Raw genomic sequence first — 18,685 nt, 5'->3', positions numbered from 1 at the left:
CCCTCCCCCCCCCCCCCCAGAGGTTAGCTGAAACCAGATGGTGATTTCCGGGTTCTCCGCATTTTGTGAGCAGGCCAGATAATCTAATCATACCGTACTTTGATGGTGTCATCCAGATTCTGTTTTAGTGATGTAATGTCATTATTCTGCACATGTGGCATACAGCTATACATTAGCCATTACAGGACCTGCATTTCATCATTGTCTCTGGCCCAGCATACAGCATGGTGTGTGTCCTCCCTTTCATACAGAGTATAGTGTAGCAGACAAGCCTTTGGAGCTGAAGGCGTTTTATTTCAACACCACGCTCTTAGCGATAGTGTCACTCATCAGATACTAAGCTCCCCCATGTGCTGCAGTACTCTGGACATTCTTTGAGTACTTTACAGACCTACGCACAGGAGAATCTGACTGTATATGCATTTAAAAGGGACCTATCAACTTCACACCGCGACACTTAGGGGTTCATTTATAAACCGTTTGCACAGCAAACAGCTCTGTGAATGAGGTTCGCAACCAACTAAGCGATTATGAGAATAGTTGTCAACTATTCTCATTATCAATTAGTTGATTGGATCCCCTAGCTCTCTCCTCCATGGTGGGAGGAAGGCGCAGCAAGCGGTGGGCAGGTTCAGTAGCCAGCTTGCTATTGCAATTTGAAATGGCCAATAGCAGGCTGGCTATTGTACCAGCCCACTACCTGCTGTATGTACATTCAGCTGCCGTCTCTCTCTCTACCCCCATTGTCACTGGGACAGAAAGTGATGGGACACTTGTGAGAGCTTTGGAGTGATTTTGTCTTACTTCCTGTTGTGTCTGTGAACAGGATGTCAAGGGAAATCTCCAGAAAAAGGGTAAGGCAGGAAAGAATTGAATAGCCATTACACCCTCTATGAAGCTAAATACATCGCTGTAACGCATACAATGGCAATTTTTTTTTTGGCAAAGGATTTGGCGTATATATTCTTGTGAGTCAAGCATCCTGAGTGTGACAACACTTTATAGAATCTGCAAGACTGACACTACACCCCTTCCTGCCTTCTCTTGACCAAGTGCCCTGGGCACCATAAGGAGTCAAATAATGCATCGTGCGAATCATGCATGTGGTCAGGTTGACCTTATCCCGCGCCAATTGCATCCACATATACTACGTGATGTGTTGCACATATGTTAAGTGCGCCTTAACACGTGCAGGGACCCTTAACAATACAACTGCCTTCCAAAAAAATATAAGAACCTCTAATACGCACTGAAAAATAACCATGCATAGATTTCAGAAATCAGTGTACATCTTGTATTATATTTTGTGTTTGGCCATCTGATCCTGTCGCATGACAGAGCTGTGAGTCAGAAGCTGTCATGGGTCTTGCATTACACGGGTTTAATGCAGAAAGGCCTTATATGGGTACACTTCAAGGAATTTGCATGAAAAACTGCACGACATGGCTATATTTATCATTTTCCTTTTGTGTTCCGAATGAATGTTTTGATACATTTCAGGCTAAGCAGAAAAAGTCTGTACATGGGAATTGTCGAAGTACAAAGTAGAAAGTGTTTTCCTTAGCAAAGTTCTTGCCAGACCATCTGAAGCGCAGCTGGTAGAGCTTTGAGGGATGTTCTGATTCTCAGCTGGTTGGCTGCACCCTTGTTTCTGGTACACTTCATCTCCGGAGCACTGAGGCATCAAATATACATTTTTTTTTTCTTTACTTGGCTTAATAATCGCCTTGACCCACTTTCATGGAAACTCTTCTCTCGTTTCCTGTGACGTGGTTGTGTATGTGCAGAATAAAGGAGGTGGGGGAGTTAATGTAGACTTGTCTTACATAGTCACATAGTTGATTCCTTAGGGAAAAAAGTTGGCTTGGTGATCTAGAAACCCAAATTCTAGGAGCCCAAACCCTTATGGCAAGACCTAAAGTAGAACTCTGATTACACAGTTGAAACACATGTTTACTGAAGGCATATGTAATTTTGTCCAGCCAGACTTTTGATTTACATGCCCCAGCCACACTGCACAACCAAGAAGATTGCTTTACTGCTTCTTGAATTGCCTCCCTGCTCATTGAACAAAGGCGATGACTCTGAATATCCAGTGACAAGGCTAGAGGCAGAGTTGATATGAGGAGCTGAACCAGGAAATACATTTAGTACCTGCCTGTACGTGCATTGTGGTAGATGTGTGTAAAGCGCAAGACTAGCTTTACAGAGTTATTAAATATTTAACAGATGAAATCAAATATGTACTTGTTTAGTTTGTTTGGTTCCATAAGCTCTCACTATCTTTCCCTGTATTGCTCATGGCATTGGCAATATTCCAGAGAATTCAACCTTGGAGGTACCTATCTTTAACTTACAACCTAATCATTGCTTTTTAAGGGTGTTCCACCTTCTGTACTCTTGTCACTAGTCCCAGTTTGGACTAGGTGAGCTGAATGATTCCCAATCCTTCCCAGTAATTTGTCTACCTGGTCTAGAACTCGTGGAGCCCTGACACTAGGGATATACTGTAGTCAATTATCATTCAGCCCTGAATGAGCAACTGACAGTGTAGTCCACTTTCATTTTAACAATGCAAAGCACAGCTGGTGCTTGTTTGTGAGTTTTTTGTATAGAGCCATTCACCTCAATCATACCAGTCCTGGGTGTCAGGAATGTATAACTAGCACCCCATTTGTGAGGACCGGGCCCGGAATGCCTGCTGGTGTCTAAATTCTACTGTCTGACTCTAGGGTGGTAAATGTATATACAGTATATTAGTAAAAGTGATAACCAATTAAAGTGCAGTATTACTGGCCATTCCTGTTTAGTATAGTTAGTGTTAGTTAAGCCATGACTGGAATTCCTCCCTACAGAGTAATGTCATTCCACACATGCTAGGTAGTCACGTCACTGTATCTCAGCAGTTAAAGACCACATCTAGGCATAACTATGGCATATGACGGGACACCTGTGGGCCAGAGGGCCAAACTATGACTACTCCTCTACCTTATTTAGGAGCTATATTCTTCACAGACTTTCTCTTCATTTCACATTCCTTTTTCAGTATGTTATGTACTATTTGATGCTTCAGGGCTTGTTATGAGGCATTTAAGGACTGTAAAGAGCTGAAAGGCACAGTTGGTAGTTTGTGTATGAAGGGCTCCACTTTTAGTTCCGCCCTGTGGCTGCTGGTTATGTGTCTGATTACCACAGTATAGGAAGGAATACTGGGACTATAAAGATGGCAGCTCAAGCAAAGCTCATCCAGAACTTCTGTGTCTATGGTCACTTTGACATGGGATGTTTTCAAGTCTGCCATGAACTCTTGTTTGATTATAGCTCAAATTCCCCATCAAGCATAGTCAAATGTTGATTTAGGAAATCTTTTGTTAGCCATACTAACCAACCAATAATTTCCTATTGTGCACGTGCTGTGTTCTTGATGAGAATTTTGACGAACGAAAACCCCACCGATTCATCGATTTTTCGTTCGGTCCGAAATAAAAGTTTCCAACCTGATCGATCGAAAAATTTCGATCACAATATCAAACACTAAAATCGGAGATGTACCATCAACTGTTCAATTCTCGTTCGAAAGAACGTTCGTGTACGATTTTTGACCGAAAATCTACTAGTGTATGGCTACCTTGAGGCCGGCCATACACTGTTATATCATCGTACAATCATTCATATAAAAAATCTCAGCAGAACATTTGATAATGCCAATCAGAGACTTGATGAATGTTGTTCAAATTTTTATTTGATTTTAGCATTCGATTTTGGAATGCCTGGAGTATCTAGAACAAAAAACGCATTCACCGGTAGACTTTAGTTAGAATTTCCATTTGCTTCTTTGATTTTTTTTTTTTTGTCCTCACTGTGGTTAAAAACAATCATTGATTTGACCCCATTAGCTGTTATAAACTTGAACAAACGTTCCAAACACTATTTTTTTTAGGGGATTCTGTTCTACAGTGTCATCCAGGACAGATGCTGCAGATGTTTTTCATTATAACACCTTTCAGTGCAAAGAGATGCAAACAGTTGCTCACTGGGAATCAACCATACAGCTCAACGGAATTCTTGTGCACTAAAGAGAACCTGTATAGATCAAGTTGTCCCGTGGGGATGAGGGAAGAGCAGTGCATGCAGCATTTGTTTGTGATTTCCTCTCTGTCTAATGTCTAGGGAATACTCAGAAATGCTCATTCCAGGAAAGTATGTTATAAAAAAATATCCTCCAAACTCCTGGAAAATATGCTTGCAAAATCCTTATTAAACGCTCACCAAAGGTAATGCTCGGAATGCTTGTCAACGCTTACTAAGGCTCATACATTCACGCAGTTAATCGCCAGCCTTTGTCAAGCTTTGCTAGTGTTAAATTCTCTGAAAAGGAAGCCTGTATGTACAGTGGGAAGTCTGTCTGTTACTGCCAGATCGGAAGACTTGAGTCACTCTTAGCTCTGGTCTGCGATGGGATGAACCCAGCTCAAAACCTCCTCTGAAAAGTCTGTCATCTTATATTTAAAGGGGCAGATTACCAACTGGTTTATGTGAAATAGCTAGTTGTAATGCATGGAAAAGTGTGAAAGATAATCAGAAATGAGGGGAGTGATATGTCCCACCACACAGCTAAATTCCTGCCTAGTAACCCCATAGAGGAATCTGTAGAAGGATGAGTACATGTACAGCCCTAAACGTTTGCTTTAGGTTTACTGGTTCTTAGGGGCTAAAAGTTGTTCTTTTTAAATGGTTGTCCATGTATGAAATCTGTCAACAAAACAAGAAAAGGCTCTTGGACATATAGTGGTTCACAAAGTAGAGCAATTTTGTTGGGTCGGTCAGTGCCTGGACTGTTTTCACAGCGTAATGCTGACTTTAATAAATATGCAGTGTGGAAGCACAGGACAATGTCAAGAGTACCCCAAGATTTCTAAATTTCCACTGCTGATGGCTCAGAAGCTTGTATTTAATAGGTAGCATTTTCAGCATTTTTTCTGTCCATCTAATCTCTAATACCATGGCCTTACTAAGCCATGAAGCAAAGTCTATACTCTTGAGTGGCCATGGCAAGCTTGCAGTCTATCTAAAGTTCCACAGCAGTAAACAAGCACAAATCTTACAGCAGTCAACAAACACCAATCTCAAAGTTGTTCCTGAATATTTCAGAAATATATAAGAAGCACCCAACAAACTAAAATATATATTGGTCAGAAAACCTCCCACTCTTTGCAGCTCAAAAAAACGTATCGCATTTTCTAAAAGTGAACCAGCTATACTTGAGGAGCATGCGGTTGCCCTGAGAAACAAACCTGGCCTTCCTACCAAGCAAATGTCAGAGAGTGGACCTACATACGGCAAATCAGAACTTTGTATTTGGCCACTCTTAAGTAGCAATCACCTCAGAGTGAACCTTGCTCACAGGATCTATGCAAACCAGCCATTCTTAACTAGGGTTCCTCCAAGGGTTGCTATGGGTTCCTTGAGCTGTAGCTGATTGACCTCCAATCTGATGGTATTTGCATATTTACAAGACCAACGCCACTTGGCAGACTCATTTGCATGACACCAGTGAGGGGCTATTCTTCCCACTGTCCACCAATGTAAGAGGCACTTTTCCCACAGACTCCCAATAAATTGGTTTAGTAGGGGTTCCCTATGACATGAAAACTATTTCAGGCATTCATCTCAAGAGTTTTGTAACTTGGGGAAAATGTCTGTTGGGTCTTGTACTGTGGTCTTCTTTCATGTATGTCTGATTAATTTTAAATAAACTCACTGGTGCTTTTAAGTGTATTTATGTTGTGTCAGTTGTCTTGGTAGATGACACTTTACTCACTGTCTAGTAAGGCACTGATACATGTCTGTGTCTGTTTGCTGCTTCCCTGTTGCTGATGATGAAGAAATACACCCAAGAGACATTTCAGCAGAAGCTTTTCTCATGCTGCCTTCTATAATTATACATAGTATAGCGCTGTCCTTCATGAAGATTATTTTCTGAACAATACCTCATAGTCAAAGCCTATTACTTAGGTTCTCTTTATCTTCTATTATGTGTCACAATGGAACTAAGGAATGGTCAGAGGCTACATACAACTGTTCCCCTTCAAGAGTTCTGTCCATCAGACCTTGCCTGTTTTCTTAAGAGTTCCAGCCATTTTTTCCCTTGACATAAATGACTGCTTTTTCTGCTGGGAGGTTAATTTGTTCCTGTCCCATGTTTTGTTTAGTCTGTACAAGAACAATAGTATGGAGTGCTGTGGTCTGCTCTGAAGTCCATTAGTTTCTGAAGAAAGCATATTGACCTATTCTATAAAGGGCAGTAACCTGCAGCTACCATGTCCTAAGTGATCTGAATACAGTAGGTTTGGTTTGGTGGACATTGCACCTCCTTACTTATTGAATACGCCAACAAAAGTTTACAATGTACATTCAGACGTTTCCTTTATCTCAGAACAGATCTAATAACTGCATTCCAGACACCAATTTTCTGAAGAAGACACGTGCCTGAATGACGGCAATCTAAAAGTTTTCCTGCAACAGACACTAATGCTTTTGTCATTTCAGAATACTTTTTGTTACACAAGGGCAAGCCTTTAGAACAAACATACAGAGGGAGATCTTTCAGAATCCTCAACATATCGGAGAATTGCTCATTCCCCGATGTGTGCTTAATGAATTGTTTTCAGTAATCCCAGATTTCCATAAAGAGTATGAGGATTTGTCCCTGGAAATGAGCTCTAAAACTGACAGATCATATACAATTCCTCTCGCTGTGTGCACTAGATTAAACTATTATATGGTATATATAAAAATGAAGTATAAACCAGTTAGTAAACTTTGGAGATCCGATGTACACAGAAAAAGCACAGATATAATAGAAATAGCTGGGTAAGCCTCATATTGTCTCTAGAAATGAATCTGACATTGACAGCTATATTTGTGCTAATGTGTGCACAGTACAAAAATGGATCAACTACAAGCCCTCGGTCGCATCATTATCAGCCCTGCTCCAATCTGTTGCATTACTTTCTGACATTGCAAGGTATACGCCAGTCTATCCTGCCACTGATCACGCAGCATGACCGTCCCATGTGAATTTTACCATCACAACATTTTTTTCCTGCCAATATTTGTTTTCCTAATGTGGTGCACATGGCATACCCAGGAATCTGAACTTCTGAGAAATGCTGACCTCCTTTCTTTTTTTTTTTACCAGCACAGTCAGACTTTTAGACCTGACATGGTGAAAATTTTATTTGTGTTTAGCAAAGGAACACTTAGGTTAAAAACATGTGACTGAAGAATGCTGCAAATCCCCTGTGGAACATGCATGCCTTACACTGTAACCTCTGAGGACCCCGGCTAGACTGCCTGCTGCTTTCTCCCAGCAAGATCCCTCAGTCTTATCCCGTGCTCTTTAGCATACGTGTGGAAGAACACAGTACATTACCATATGTCAGATCTCAATCCCTGTCTAAGCTTTCAGGTCTGCAATCATTAGACGCTACTTGTCTGTCTGTCTCTTTCTCTCTCTATATAATTTTAAAGTAGATCTATTTACTGCTGTTGTAGTGTGTATTGGAGTTTGCCCTGGTGTTGTGTTGGATTGTGTATTGGAGTTTGTACTAAAGTTCTGTAGTGCATTGGACTTTGTTCTGAAGTTCTGTAATAGAGTGCATTGCAGTTTGTACAGAAATACTGTAATGGAGTGCATTGCAGTTTGTGCTGAAGTTCTGTAACAAAGTGTATTGGAGTTTGTACTGAAGTTCTGTAATAGAGTGCATTGGAGTTTGTACTGAAGTTCTGTAATAGTGTATTGGAGTTTGTACTGAAGTTCTGTAATAGAGTGCATTGGAGTTTGTACTGAAGTTCTGTAATAGTGTATTGGAGTTTGTACTGAAGTTCTGTAATAGAGTGCATTGGAGTTTGTACTGAAGTTCTGTAATAGATTGCATTACTGAAGTTCTGCTGGATTGTGCATTGCAGTTTGTCCTGCTAAACTTAAGCCGAAAAGTTTGTAACTTTCATTGAACATAAAAAAAACTTGTTTGCAGTGACATAAAAGCCACATGAGTGTGTGTGTGTGTGCATATGTTGACACAAACTTTAAAGTGCCTGAATTTCTTTTCCTAAACCTATATATGTGATGAAGATAAAATGTATTACAGTGTCCAGCAGCAGGCTGCACTGTCTGTGCCCCCCCCCCCCCCCCTTTCTCCAGGCTCTTACCTGGGGTCGTCCAGCTGTGGAGCTCGGCCGCAGCGGCTGCTGTCCCATGGAGGGACAATGTTCTTGGAGAGGCAGAGTTCTCCCAGGCATGAGATGTGAGCATTCCAGTAGAAACGGCAAACAATGAAAGATAGCCTGTGTGCTTGTCCCAAGCCTATAGAGCATTACGTCACTGCCCTGCCATATAAGGAGCTGTGCTGTACAGGCACGCTGGGCTCTGACTACACCACTTTAATGCTAGCCAGAACTTTGAAAGTTTATTAATGTCTTCTGGCTCCAGCTGAAGTTCAAGACTGTGTGAAATATTTCATTTGTCTCCGCAGCTCAGGACAGAACAAGAATGTGCGGAAGGCTTGGATTACAGCAACTCCAGCTTTGTTAGCGATAATAAAGTCATTCGGAGTTATTAGCTGTTTATGCCACTTTTTAGCAGGAATTAACAATGGGTCTGGCGCTGGAAGAAATCAGATTGAAGCGGTCTTCATTTTAACTCTCTTTAGAAAAACAAAATTAAAGGCCAACGCCACACCACAACCTTTTTTTTTTTTAAAAGAACACCAGGATTTGTTTTCTATTAACCCTTGCATTTGGACTACCCCCACACTGCAAGGGTTAAGTGCTTGTTTTTGTCTAGGTGCTAAAATAACAAAGATATAGCCATCAAAAGCTCCGAGCCGGCCAGCTGTCACTGCGCTCACTCCCCCGGCCCCCTCCTTCGCAGTACATTGGAATCTTCCTCATTGTCCTAACGTCTATGCACAGTGTATAGACGTGATGATTAAGGGCTAGTTCACACCGAGTGCGGAGCAGATGCAGAGCAGTTACAGAACGCATCAAAAATGCATCCAATGTATTCCAATGGTATACATTCTAGTTATACACTCTAGTCTCTAGTTCACACCACAGTGTTCAGTTCTAGAGCACGTGGAAAAACGGCAGCATGCCCTGTTTTTTATGGTCTGGAACTCAAACGCATGCAAACGCCCTGGAATGCACTGAAAGCCCATTTTAGGCAAAAAAAAAAACACGGACCGGAACATGGCAAAAACACGTCAAAACGCACTGCACTGCATATGCAGAGACTCATGCAGGTCTGGTCCAGATTTGGTGTGAACAAGCCCTTAGGCCATTGCAGAGGAGGGGGAGAGACACTGGACGGACCGGTCTAAGAGGAAGCCGGCTCTGAGCTTTGGGTGAGTATATCTTTGTTTTTTTGAACCTAGACGAGCAGTTAACCCTTGCAGTGCACATTAATAAAAAGAATTCCTGGAGTTCTGCTTTAAGTTGCAGATAGAGCAGGGAAGGGTTAGAACCTCTGTCAGATTATTATAACAATCTGTCACCACTTTAAGAAGATTTTCCCTTTAAAGTAGAAATAAAGTTTGTTTAGTTCAAAATTGCTGAGATGCAGGTTTTTTTTTATAGTGGAAGAGACCGTGTAGGTCTCTCCTGCCGAATATCTCCTACCTGCCTGTCAGCAGTTTTTTTTATTTTTCTGCGCACAGACTCGGCATGCCGAGATAAAGTAACTACCGTGCACATGCTGGGGAGTTACATCATGCAGGCTGGCCAGTCAAGCCAAACCAAAGACACTGAACCCAGAAGAAGACCAGGGGAAGATGGCACCACGAGCGACAGAAGGGAGAGCGAAACCCTGTAGGAGATCGTGTTAGGGGCTAAGTTGGCCATGTGCATTAGCACATTATGGCAGACACCACTGCAGTACTTTGTTTTTTTGTTATCCTTTGACCACACCCCTTAACGTCTCCTTTAAGCTGGGTATACACTGTTAGTTTTTTGTTTTTTTTCAGCTTTTGGGCTGAATGAAAAAAAATATAACCGTGTAGATGGAGGAATCTCGCACTGAGGCTTTTATATTTTGACAGTTAGCCCTTCCAGCTGTCACATTACCTGAACAGTACCTGCATCTGATTGGATACTGGTGCTGTTGGGCCAACAAATTTCCACTCCGCTTCTCCAATTTTTCAATAGAAGGATGTTCGATGTGAGGCGGCAGACGGGGACACCCACTGAGCAAATTTTGGGCCAGTATCAAGCACCAGCTGAAATTTGCTCAGCTAGTAAGCCAACGTTACTTCCGGTTTGTGTGTTTGGAACCAGGTCAGGAAAACACAGACATAAATAAAAACTGAAGGGAGTTCTAACACTTTCCGCTGATTGTATTTAATGTAAGTGTTTTCTTTCTCTCTTTCACCATTGTAGAGATGTTCCAGTTGGAGTTGGACTAATAAGGACACATTTTTCTGCATATGCCTGCAGTCTCAGATTTACACAGTAGTGTCTCTGCAGGGCTGAACTGGTATGACATCTTGGTCATCATCTACAGGGTCCCACTGCTTATTTCTGTGGTGGAGCGCCTGCTGGGCTCCAATTTTGCTGCCCAGTGGAAAATCCCTTTAAAGTGTACGTAAATGCAAAATAAACATCTTTAGCACATCTCTGCATTGCGTTCCCATTTCCTAATGTGTTAGCCCTTTAAATACAGTGCAAATACAGAAAAATATTTGTTGATGTGCCAGAAATATAGTGGATGATTTATTAATCATCAAACCTGACATACGCATGCCTGGCTGCCATTCACACAGCATTTTCACTACTACCGTAGATGGAGCCTAGAAACTGCTATACTCTCTGGCTCCATCTAGTGGCAAGAGAATACCATGCAAACAGCATTCAGCCAGTTTATGTCAGGGAAGATGATTTATAAACTCCATAATGTGCAACCTTCCTTTTTGACCTGACAACACAGCTCTAAATTCATAAGCACATGGTGTCAGCCCTGCCTACTTTATTTCTGACTGATTACAAAGAACACAAATCTCTCCTCATCTCCTGCCCTCCTTCTTATCTCCATAAACCCTCCTGTGCACAGGCAGAGGGCACAGGAAGTTATCAACTCACATGACTCCTGGAAAAATCACCAGGTATTTTTTTTTTACACAGGGTTAAGTACTTGTTTTGTCTAGGGGGCTCAAGTAAAGCTGTATCACTCACCTGATCCTTGGTCCTGCAGAAGTCGGTGCTTACCTCTCTCTCCCCCTCCACTGCGGTTATGGAATTTTCCTTGGCGCCCTCAAATCTAATGCAGGTCAAGACATTATAAAGTAAAATGTCCTTAGATCGCTGAAACCCAGGAGAGAAGAGGCAGCGGGGACCAGTCTAGCAGCCCGGAGGGAGCTGGCGGGATTGAAAATCAGGTGAGTAATACAGCTTTATTTGAGCCCCTAGACAAAATGAGGACTTAACCCTTGCTGTGCGGAGTTCTTCTTAGAACTATACTTAAGAAAGTATACAGCACTTAAAAATACTACGATAAATATATCACCGGCGGCAGAAAACAGTACCTGCTCCTGATCTCTCCAACAACACGGAGGCAGCTCCCCACAGTCAGGGAAAACCAAATGTCTGGTAAAAATAAAGCACAAGGAGCGCCTCCATAGTGTAAAACTGATTTATTGTAGATGAAAAAAGACAGCTGAAAAGGTACTTACAAACCAGTCAGTATAAACAAGCATTAAAAGATCTCAGGATGGCGTCAGGGTGAATGAAAGAAATGACGGTAAGGTAACACGTTTCAGAGGCCAAGCCCCTTTCATCAGAACCCATGAGGTTCTGATGAAAGGGGCTTGGCCTCTGAAACGCGTCAACTGCAGTATGGTCAGCATGCAGATAGCTTCGGCTTAGCACTACTACCTCCATTACCTTACCATCATTTAGTTAATTCATCCGTATGCCCTCCTGAGATCTTTTAATGCTTGTTTATACTGACTGGTTTGTAAGTCAGCTGTCTTTTTTAGCTACAATAAATCCGTTTTACACTATGGAGGTGCTGCGTGTGCTTTATTTTTAGCACTTAAAAAAAAAAGCAGCAATTTTCTGTTTTTTTTTTATTTTTTTATTCTGCATTGTGACCAGGAACATGTGACAAATAGGAAATAGGTGTTATCCCAATGTGGTCTTAAATGTTGAAATACACTTGAACCCCTCAACCTTGCGTTTAACCTTCCCTTAACTATATCTAACCCCTTTTTTGTTGTAAGCTCTCACAAGCAGGGTCCGCCTAACCCTCTCGTCTTCAACTTTATGGTAACGGTACTGCCCTCCGTTTATTGTGTAAAGTGCTGCGCAAACTGTTGGCGCTATATAAATCCTGCGCTATAATAATATTACTTGACATGTCTGTGCTAAAGATTAACAGTCCTACTTTGAAAGAGCCTGGTGACGAATACTAACGATCCATGAAATCCTTTGCAATATGAAGCAATCTGAGGGGTTGAACATTACATCATTAAAATGTATGGGCACCATTACAATGGAGATGAGTGTTTTTTGGGCTCATTAGTTGGCTCTAGAAAATGAAGCCTGTCTACTCACTAGGAATTCTTGACATCTCTGTGGCTCAAGATGGCTGTATACTGCTCAGCCCATTGAATGTCTACTTTCACAGTCTGACAGGTCCTCTTTAAAGGCTTCTTATATGATCAGGCCCGACTTTTTCCTATAGAGAAGAAAGACTGCACTCCGAGGGATATGGATTTCATTCTGTGACTTTCTGTTTCTGTAGAGGGGGCTCCCGGGAGGATAGTATTTTATTTCCTGATGATGTAACTACACAACAATTCTTCAAGTGATGATGGGAAGGCCAGATGAAACCGATTTCTCTTTTGTTCAGCATTTTGGCTTTGGCTTTTTTTGGTACCGAATGCCGAAAGAAAACTTGTACTGAAATTTTGCCTGTTTCTGAGAAGTGTGTGGATCTCCGAGAACAGGGAACGTTTATGTAATTAGTTCTTTCTCATCTTTTATTTTGTTTAAATGTAAGAATATAATGGAGTAGAGGGACATCATTACCCACATTGCATACTTAGAAGTATACACATTGTAATTATTTTTGGGATTCTCAAAACAAATCCCAACTAAGAATATAGAATTTCCCTATATATAGCAGGACCCGGGCTTGCAGAATTAGTGCTGGCACCTAGAGTCAAATTCTACCGACAGTGAACATGCTGACAGGAAGAGTGAGCAGAGTGATGATGTCATCAGTGTGCTGCTCCTTTATTGTCCAAGCAGCAGGTTAGGGGTGCGTTTTCACCCATGTTCTCGACCAAGTTGTGCTGCTGCTGCAGTAGAAATGGATCATTTGACTGTGGTGTCTGGCAGCAGTGTCTGAAACAGTTCCCATAGATGCATTTCATTTGCGTATGTTGCTGCTTGTCCAGAGTTCAGCTTTGTGAAGTGACTGGTACTTGGTTTTGTTGGTATATTCTTTGACATGTTCTGTTTGCTGTTCTTCCTAGCACACGATGCATGGGGGTTTAGTGAGTCTGTTTCTTTGCAGTGCTGGGGATCCTGGCTGCAGTTAACACATGGAACATTGTCTGCATGGCATTTGTATGAATTCCCCATATTTTGTATATTCTATAAACAGAATACTCATCTTCTAAACAAACTGGCCTACGGCTTCTGTGCTTGTATGAGTATGGTAGGGGCTGGGAGCTCCAAGTTTGCTCCCATGATGGACTATAACTTCAATACAAATTGGCTAACTAAAAGTGAGATTATAGTCCATCACGTGAATGAGCTTCGGGCAGTGGCTACTTTACAACACACCACGGACCCTACTTCAACACGCAGGGACCATGGGGAACAAACGTAGCCACCCTCCAGAAGGAGGACCGTATCAGCATGAATTCAGATATCATTTGAGGATCTACAGGCGAGTGATACACAAGATACATTTTTGATATTAATTAAGGAACTTGAATGCATTTTTAAGATGTAACTCTTGTGTTCAGTGCCACATTAAGACACCCACTATACATGTTTATTTCCAAGGTAGGAAGTAGTGAAGGGACAAGGATAGAGCAAGTGTCTTTAAAACACAACAGTAGTCCTTTCCTGGCATGTTTCTTTAACATTCATCTGCCACCTACAGGTGAAATTTGGCATTGCAGTGAAGCTGTGCATATGTTTTGCTCTTCTGTGAGTCATGTATTTGCTCAGGACTCGGTCCACTATATTTGTTGCTTATGTGTGAGCTGCTGGAGAGAGTAGCCATCTGTTTTATTGGCTACAGGGGTCATAAACAAGCATGAGTGTTTAGTTAAAATTCTTTAATGGTGCATACCATTTTATGACAGTCTAAGGCTGGGTATAGAAGAGAGCCACAAAGTGTACATTTTTGCCATGTATTGAGTGTTCCCCAACATTCTGTGTACCCAAATTGTTTAGTTTAATAGCAAAAGGCACTCAGCAAGCATTTGCTTCATATAGAGCCATGAAAAATTATATTCCTAACTCATCATCAGCACAAGTTGACACAACAGTCTTACTTTCCTAATTGTACATTAAGGTTGCTTGTTTACACCATCTCCATACCGTTTCTGGATGTGTTTCTGCATTACGTTTTTGTTGCGTTCTGTTACGTTTTTGTTGCGTGTTTTTAAAATTGGTTTTGTTTAGGTTTAAGCACATTCCAGTCCATTTATATGCCTTTTGCGTGATCTGGTGCGAGAAAAAGCATGCTACTGTACTTTTTTTTTTAAAAGCTCTGGAACTGACCACAATGGTGTGAACTAGCCTCATTTAAAAAAAATGGGAATTACTGTATATGCATTTTTGGTGCAGATAAAAAAAAACACAGTGGTCTGGAGATGGTGTAAAGAAGCCCTAAGGGACACGAGGAATTATTCAGGTATATTTGGTTATGCTGCTGCCTTTCGGAGGTCAGGCACTGGCAAAAAAAAGCTGAAAGGACAGCCCAGTATAACCCTTCCCACTCCCAGCATACCTGGGACGCTTAATACCATGCACGTTTTTTTTTCTGCGTGTTTTTGCTTTTACAAATGTATGTTTCTCCCAGCATATAGATGTCTATGAGACCAAAACTGCGCGACATCTGCCTGAAAATAGCTCCTGCATCTTTTCGCGCGACAAGCATTTTCCTATGCGTGACGCAACACTAAAGTGTGAACAGTCACCATTGGTCTCTTCACGCCTAGGTGTTTCAAGACCTTGGCCGCAGGTTGGGAACAGCAGACATGGACCTCCTGGCATCCGTGTTCAATAACAAATTTAGCAGGTTTGTCTAAAGATCCAGAGATTCCTTAGCCTTCACAGTGGAGGCTCTGGTTATTCTGTGGGATCAGTTTAACCTTATCTATGCCTCTCCTCCTCTGAAACTCTTTCCTTGCCTACTGTGCAGGATCAAGCTGGAGGGAATTCCTTTGATTTTCTTTGCACCGAACTGACCCAGCAGGATGTGGTACTCAGACATTGTAAGGCTCCTGGCAGGCTCTCCATGAGCCCCTCAAGATCATCTGGATCTTCTTTTCCAAGGGCCTATTTACTACCCTGCTTTCAGTCACTAGCTTTAACATCCTAGCCTTCCCTTACTCGCAAGGTTGCCTGTCTTGTTGTCATTACTTCTGCGGGGTGAGTTTCTTAGTTGGTAGACTTAACCTGAATAGAGCCCTCTCTTTACTACATACGCACAAGTTTTTTCTAAGCCCTGGGCCCCTTTTCTGCCCAAGGTGGTTTCTTCCTTTTACCTTAACCAGGACATTGTTCTACCATCTCTCTATCCCATTACAAACACATCCTAAAAACATTTCCCTCCATTAATGTGGTATACACGGTTTGAGTTCATCTCTCAGCTATAGCTCTCTTTAGAAAGTCTGACCCTCTGTTTGTCATTCCTGAAGCTCCCCATAGGGAACAGCCGTCTTCTCCTTTCACTATAGCTAGATGAACACAACAGCTCATCGTTCAAGCTTACGACTTCTCAAGGGCAAGGTTCCGCCTTTCCCTTTTAAAGGGCACTCCTCCAGATCTGTGAGTGCTTTTTTAGCTTGTACCATCAAGGCTGGCCACCATCAAGGCTGCCACCTGGTCTTCTGTTTACACTTTTGTTAAAGTAGAACTGAAGCCCCATTCCTTTTTTTTTTAGTTTTGGATAGAGTTAAGGTGGCCATACACTTTACAACCATCGCAAGACCTTAGTCTTACGATGGTTGTAAAGTAATTTAAAAAATGTATGATCTGCCCATCTTGGACAGGCAAATCGTACTTGCGATCATCGCTGAGGGGCAGGCTTCCGATGACCGCAATGCTGAACGGGCAGTGTGCGCGTGCGCACACCGGCCCGTGCGGCATTGATCTTACGATCATGCTAAAAACCAGCCGAAAATCGTACGATTCTCGGCTGGTTTTCTAGCATGCTCCTTAGACAAAAGACTGTACAGTAAAAACGGTTGCACGTCTTCCATACACTTTGCGATTATCGTACGATCGCGGGATTTCCCGCGATTATCGTGCGATAATCGCACAGTTTATGGGCACCTTTAGGGAGGGTTTAACACATCAGCTTTTTTTTTTTGCCATCTGTGTCACATTAGGGAGATTTCCCTCCGCTTCCTGTCCAATAGCCACAACAGGAAATTAGAGGAAATTTATACTAAGTAAGTCACCAGGACAAATAGAGAGGGTATATCTCCCTAATGGGGACACAGATAGCAATATAAACCTGACAGGTGTTCTCATTCCTCCCCACTCAATCCAAAACTAAAAAAAAAAAGTTTTGGCTTCAGTTGCACTTTAAGCTTTACCAGCTGGACGTTCAGGCCTCAGCTGATGTCGGCTTCGGTCATAAGGTTTTTCAGATGGTTTTCTAGCCTCTATCGAACCACCTCTGCTAACTGTTAGAGTTTTGTTAGCCTTTTGTTTCCCTGTGGCCCACCTCTCAGTTGGACTGCTTTTAGACGTCCCAATGTATAATTCCTCCTGTGCGCTCTAATATTCAATTAAGATAATAGGATTATTGACTTACCATAAAATTCTTTTTTGGGGATACATTAAGGGACATGGACTTTTCTTCTCTGATTCTTCTCTGTTCTTATGATTCACATCTACTGTTGCTTGCTACAAAACTGAAGCATGCTGGAAGTGGGAGTTGTTATATTGGGCTGTCTTTTTCCGCATTATATGCCAGTGCCCAATCTCCTGAAGGCAGCAGCATAAACCAATGAACCTGAATAATTCCTCCTGTGTCCCTTTTAATGTGCTCCATAAAAAGTATTTTTTATGGTAAGTCAAAAACCCAAATGTTGTCCTTGGGTCACCCCTCAGGTAGACCTGCAGTAGCAATGAACGCATGAATGTAGTGGGGGAATGTAGATTTGCCTCCATTAACTATGTGTAGCTAGTCTGTCTGTTGCTTATGGTTTTATATGGTTTTTCAACGTTCAGTCACCTTGGATAAACCATTCAGTGATTTTAAGTAGAGTGTTATGTAAAATGGAAAGCAAACAATGTTGAGTTAATAGTTAACATTTGTGTGGCATGGGAGGTTATATCTACTTGGGGAAATATTGGTTCTGCTCTGAAGGACAGAATTAACAGAAAGCCAAAGGTCAGACTTTGTGGTGGAGATAGGGCCTGAATCCAGCAGTTTTGAGCAGTATTGTGTAACACCACAGACTGTGTCTGTTTTTTTTTATTTGACTCTTGTCTGCTTAAAGTGTAATTCCATTATCCACTAGCTGACCATAGGATCACTTAAATCGATACTGTATAATTAAGTATATTAGCCTGTTTTTATTCATTCTAGTTAAAAATGGGTAATATTAAAGCTTGATTTTGTTATGTCAAATGCTATTGAATTAATTTAACAATCCTTGCTGCTCCTTCGTGTATTTCCTTTATCCGCTTTTAGAGTACCATTTTTCCCTTGCAGGTTTCCATGGAGCAACATGTTCCTGTAAACTCCCAGGTTTAGACTACAGAAAGAGGTGTGCACACTGCCTTCGCCCACAGTGGTCAGAGCCATGTAAATTATTCCTTTAACCCCTGCTGCTGCTGACAGTGCAAAAATAGCCTCACATTGTTGATCTATTTACTACATACAGCTGTTTCAGGCTATTTAGCCAACATCATTGTAGTGTATGGAAACCATGGCTTCTATGAAATAGGGCTTGGGAAAGCAATGATTTGCATGACTCCACAGTAATAATCTTAATTTTAGGATATGTGAGGGAATGAGACATGTGACTACCTTCTGCTTTAGGGGTTGTTCACACCATGGCCAGACCAGATCCAGATCAGTGTACTCCTTTAGTATTTCTGGACTCTGTTGACACCTGTGCAGTCCGGTGCAGAGAAAAAAAAAAATACTGCATACGCTATTTTCTCTGATCTGGAATGCACCACATATAAACGTGCTGGAATTCACCTGAAAGCCCATCCAGGCAAAAGTATCGGAATGCATCAATCGCATAAAAAATGCAGCATGCTGCGTATGCAGAAACGCATCCAGATTTGGTCTGGACCTGGTGTAAATAAGCCCTTGCTGTGCTGTGCACACTACATTCTGTGGAAGCTCTCTCTCCCCCACTATCCACACTACATTCTGTGGAAGTTCTCTCTCCCCCACTATCCACACTACATTCTG

At 41.9% G+C, this 18,685-nt stretch overlaps 1 protein-coding gene across 2 annotated transcripts in view; it reads right to left on the bottom strand.

The window, feature by feature from the left end:
* The window catches only part of FILIP1L (filamin A interacting protein 1 like), a 133,363-nt gene that overhangs the window by 31,887 nt on the left and 82,791 nt on the right, over positions 1-18,685 (bottom strand). Inside the window, exon 1 of one of the 2 annotated variants that reach the window (XM_018568327.1) lies at positions 8,215-8,351. The exons of the other annotated variant lie outside the window; for it this stretch is intronic. The gene's annotated coding sequence lies outside the window, so the exon portion shown is untranslated. Of the gene's footprint in view, positions 1-8,214; positions 8,352-18,685 lie in introns of those variants that run through there. 2 annotated transcript variants of the gene reach the window in all.

Source organism: Nanorana parkeri, unplaced genomic scaffold (assembly GCF_000935625.1).
Source record: "Nanorana parkeri isolate BGI_ZX_2015 unplaced genomic scaffold, ASM93562v1 scaffold1171, whole genome shotgun sequence".
NCBI classification, from domain to species: domain Eukaryota; kingdom Metazoa; phylum Chordata; class Amphibia; order Anura; family Dicroglossidae; genus Nanorana; species Nanorana parkeri.
The sequence above is the reverse complement of the archived record's forward strand: the minus strand, read 5'-3'. Positions and strand labels throughout refer to the sequence as shown.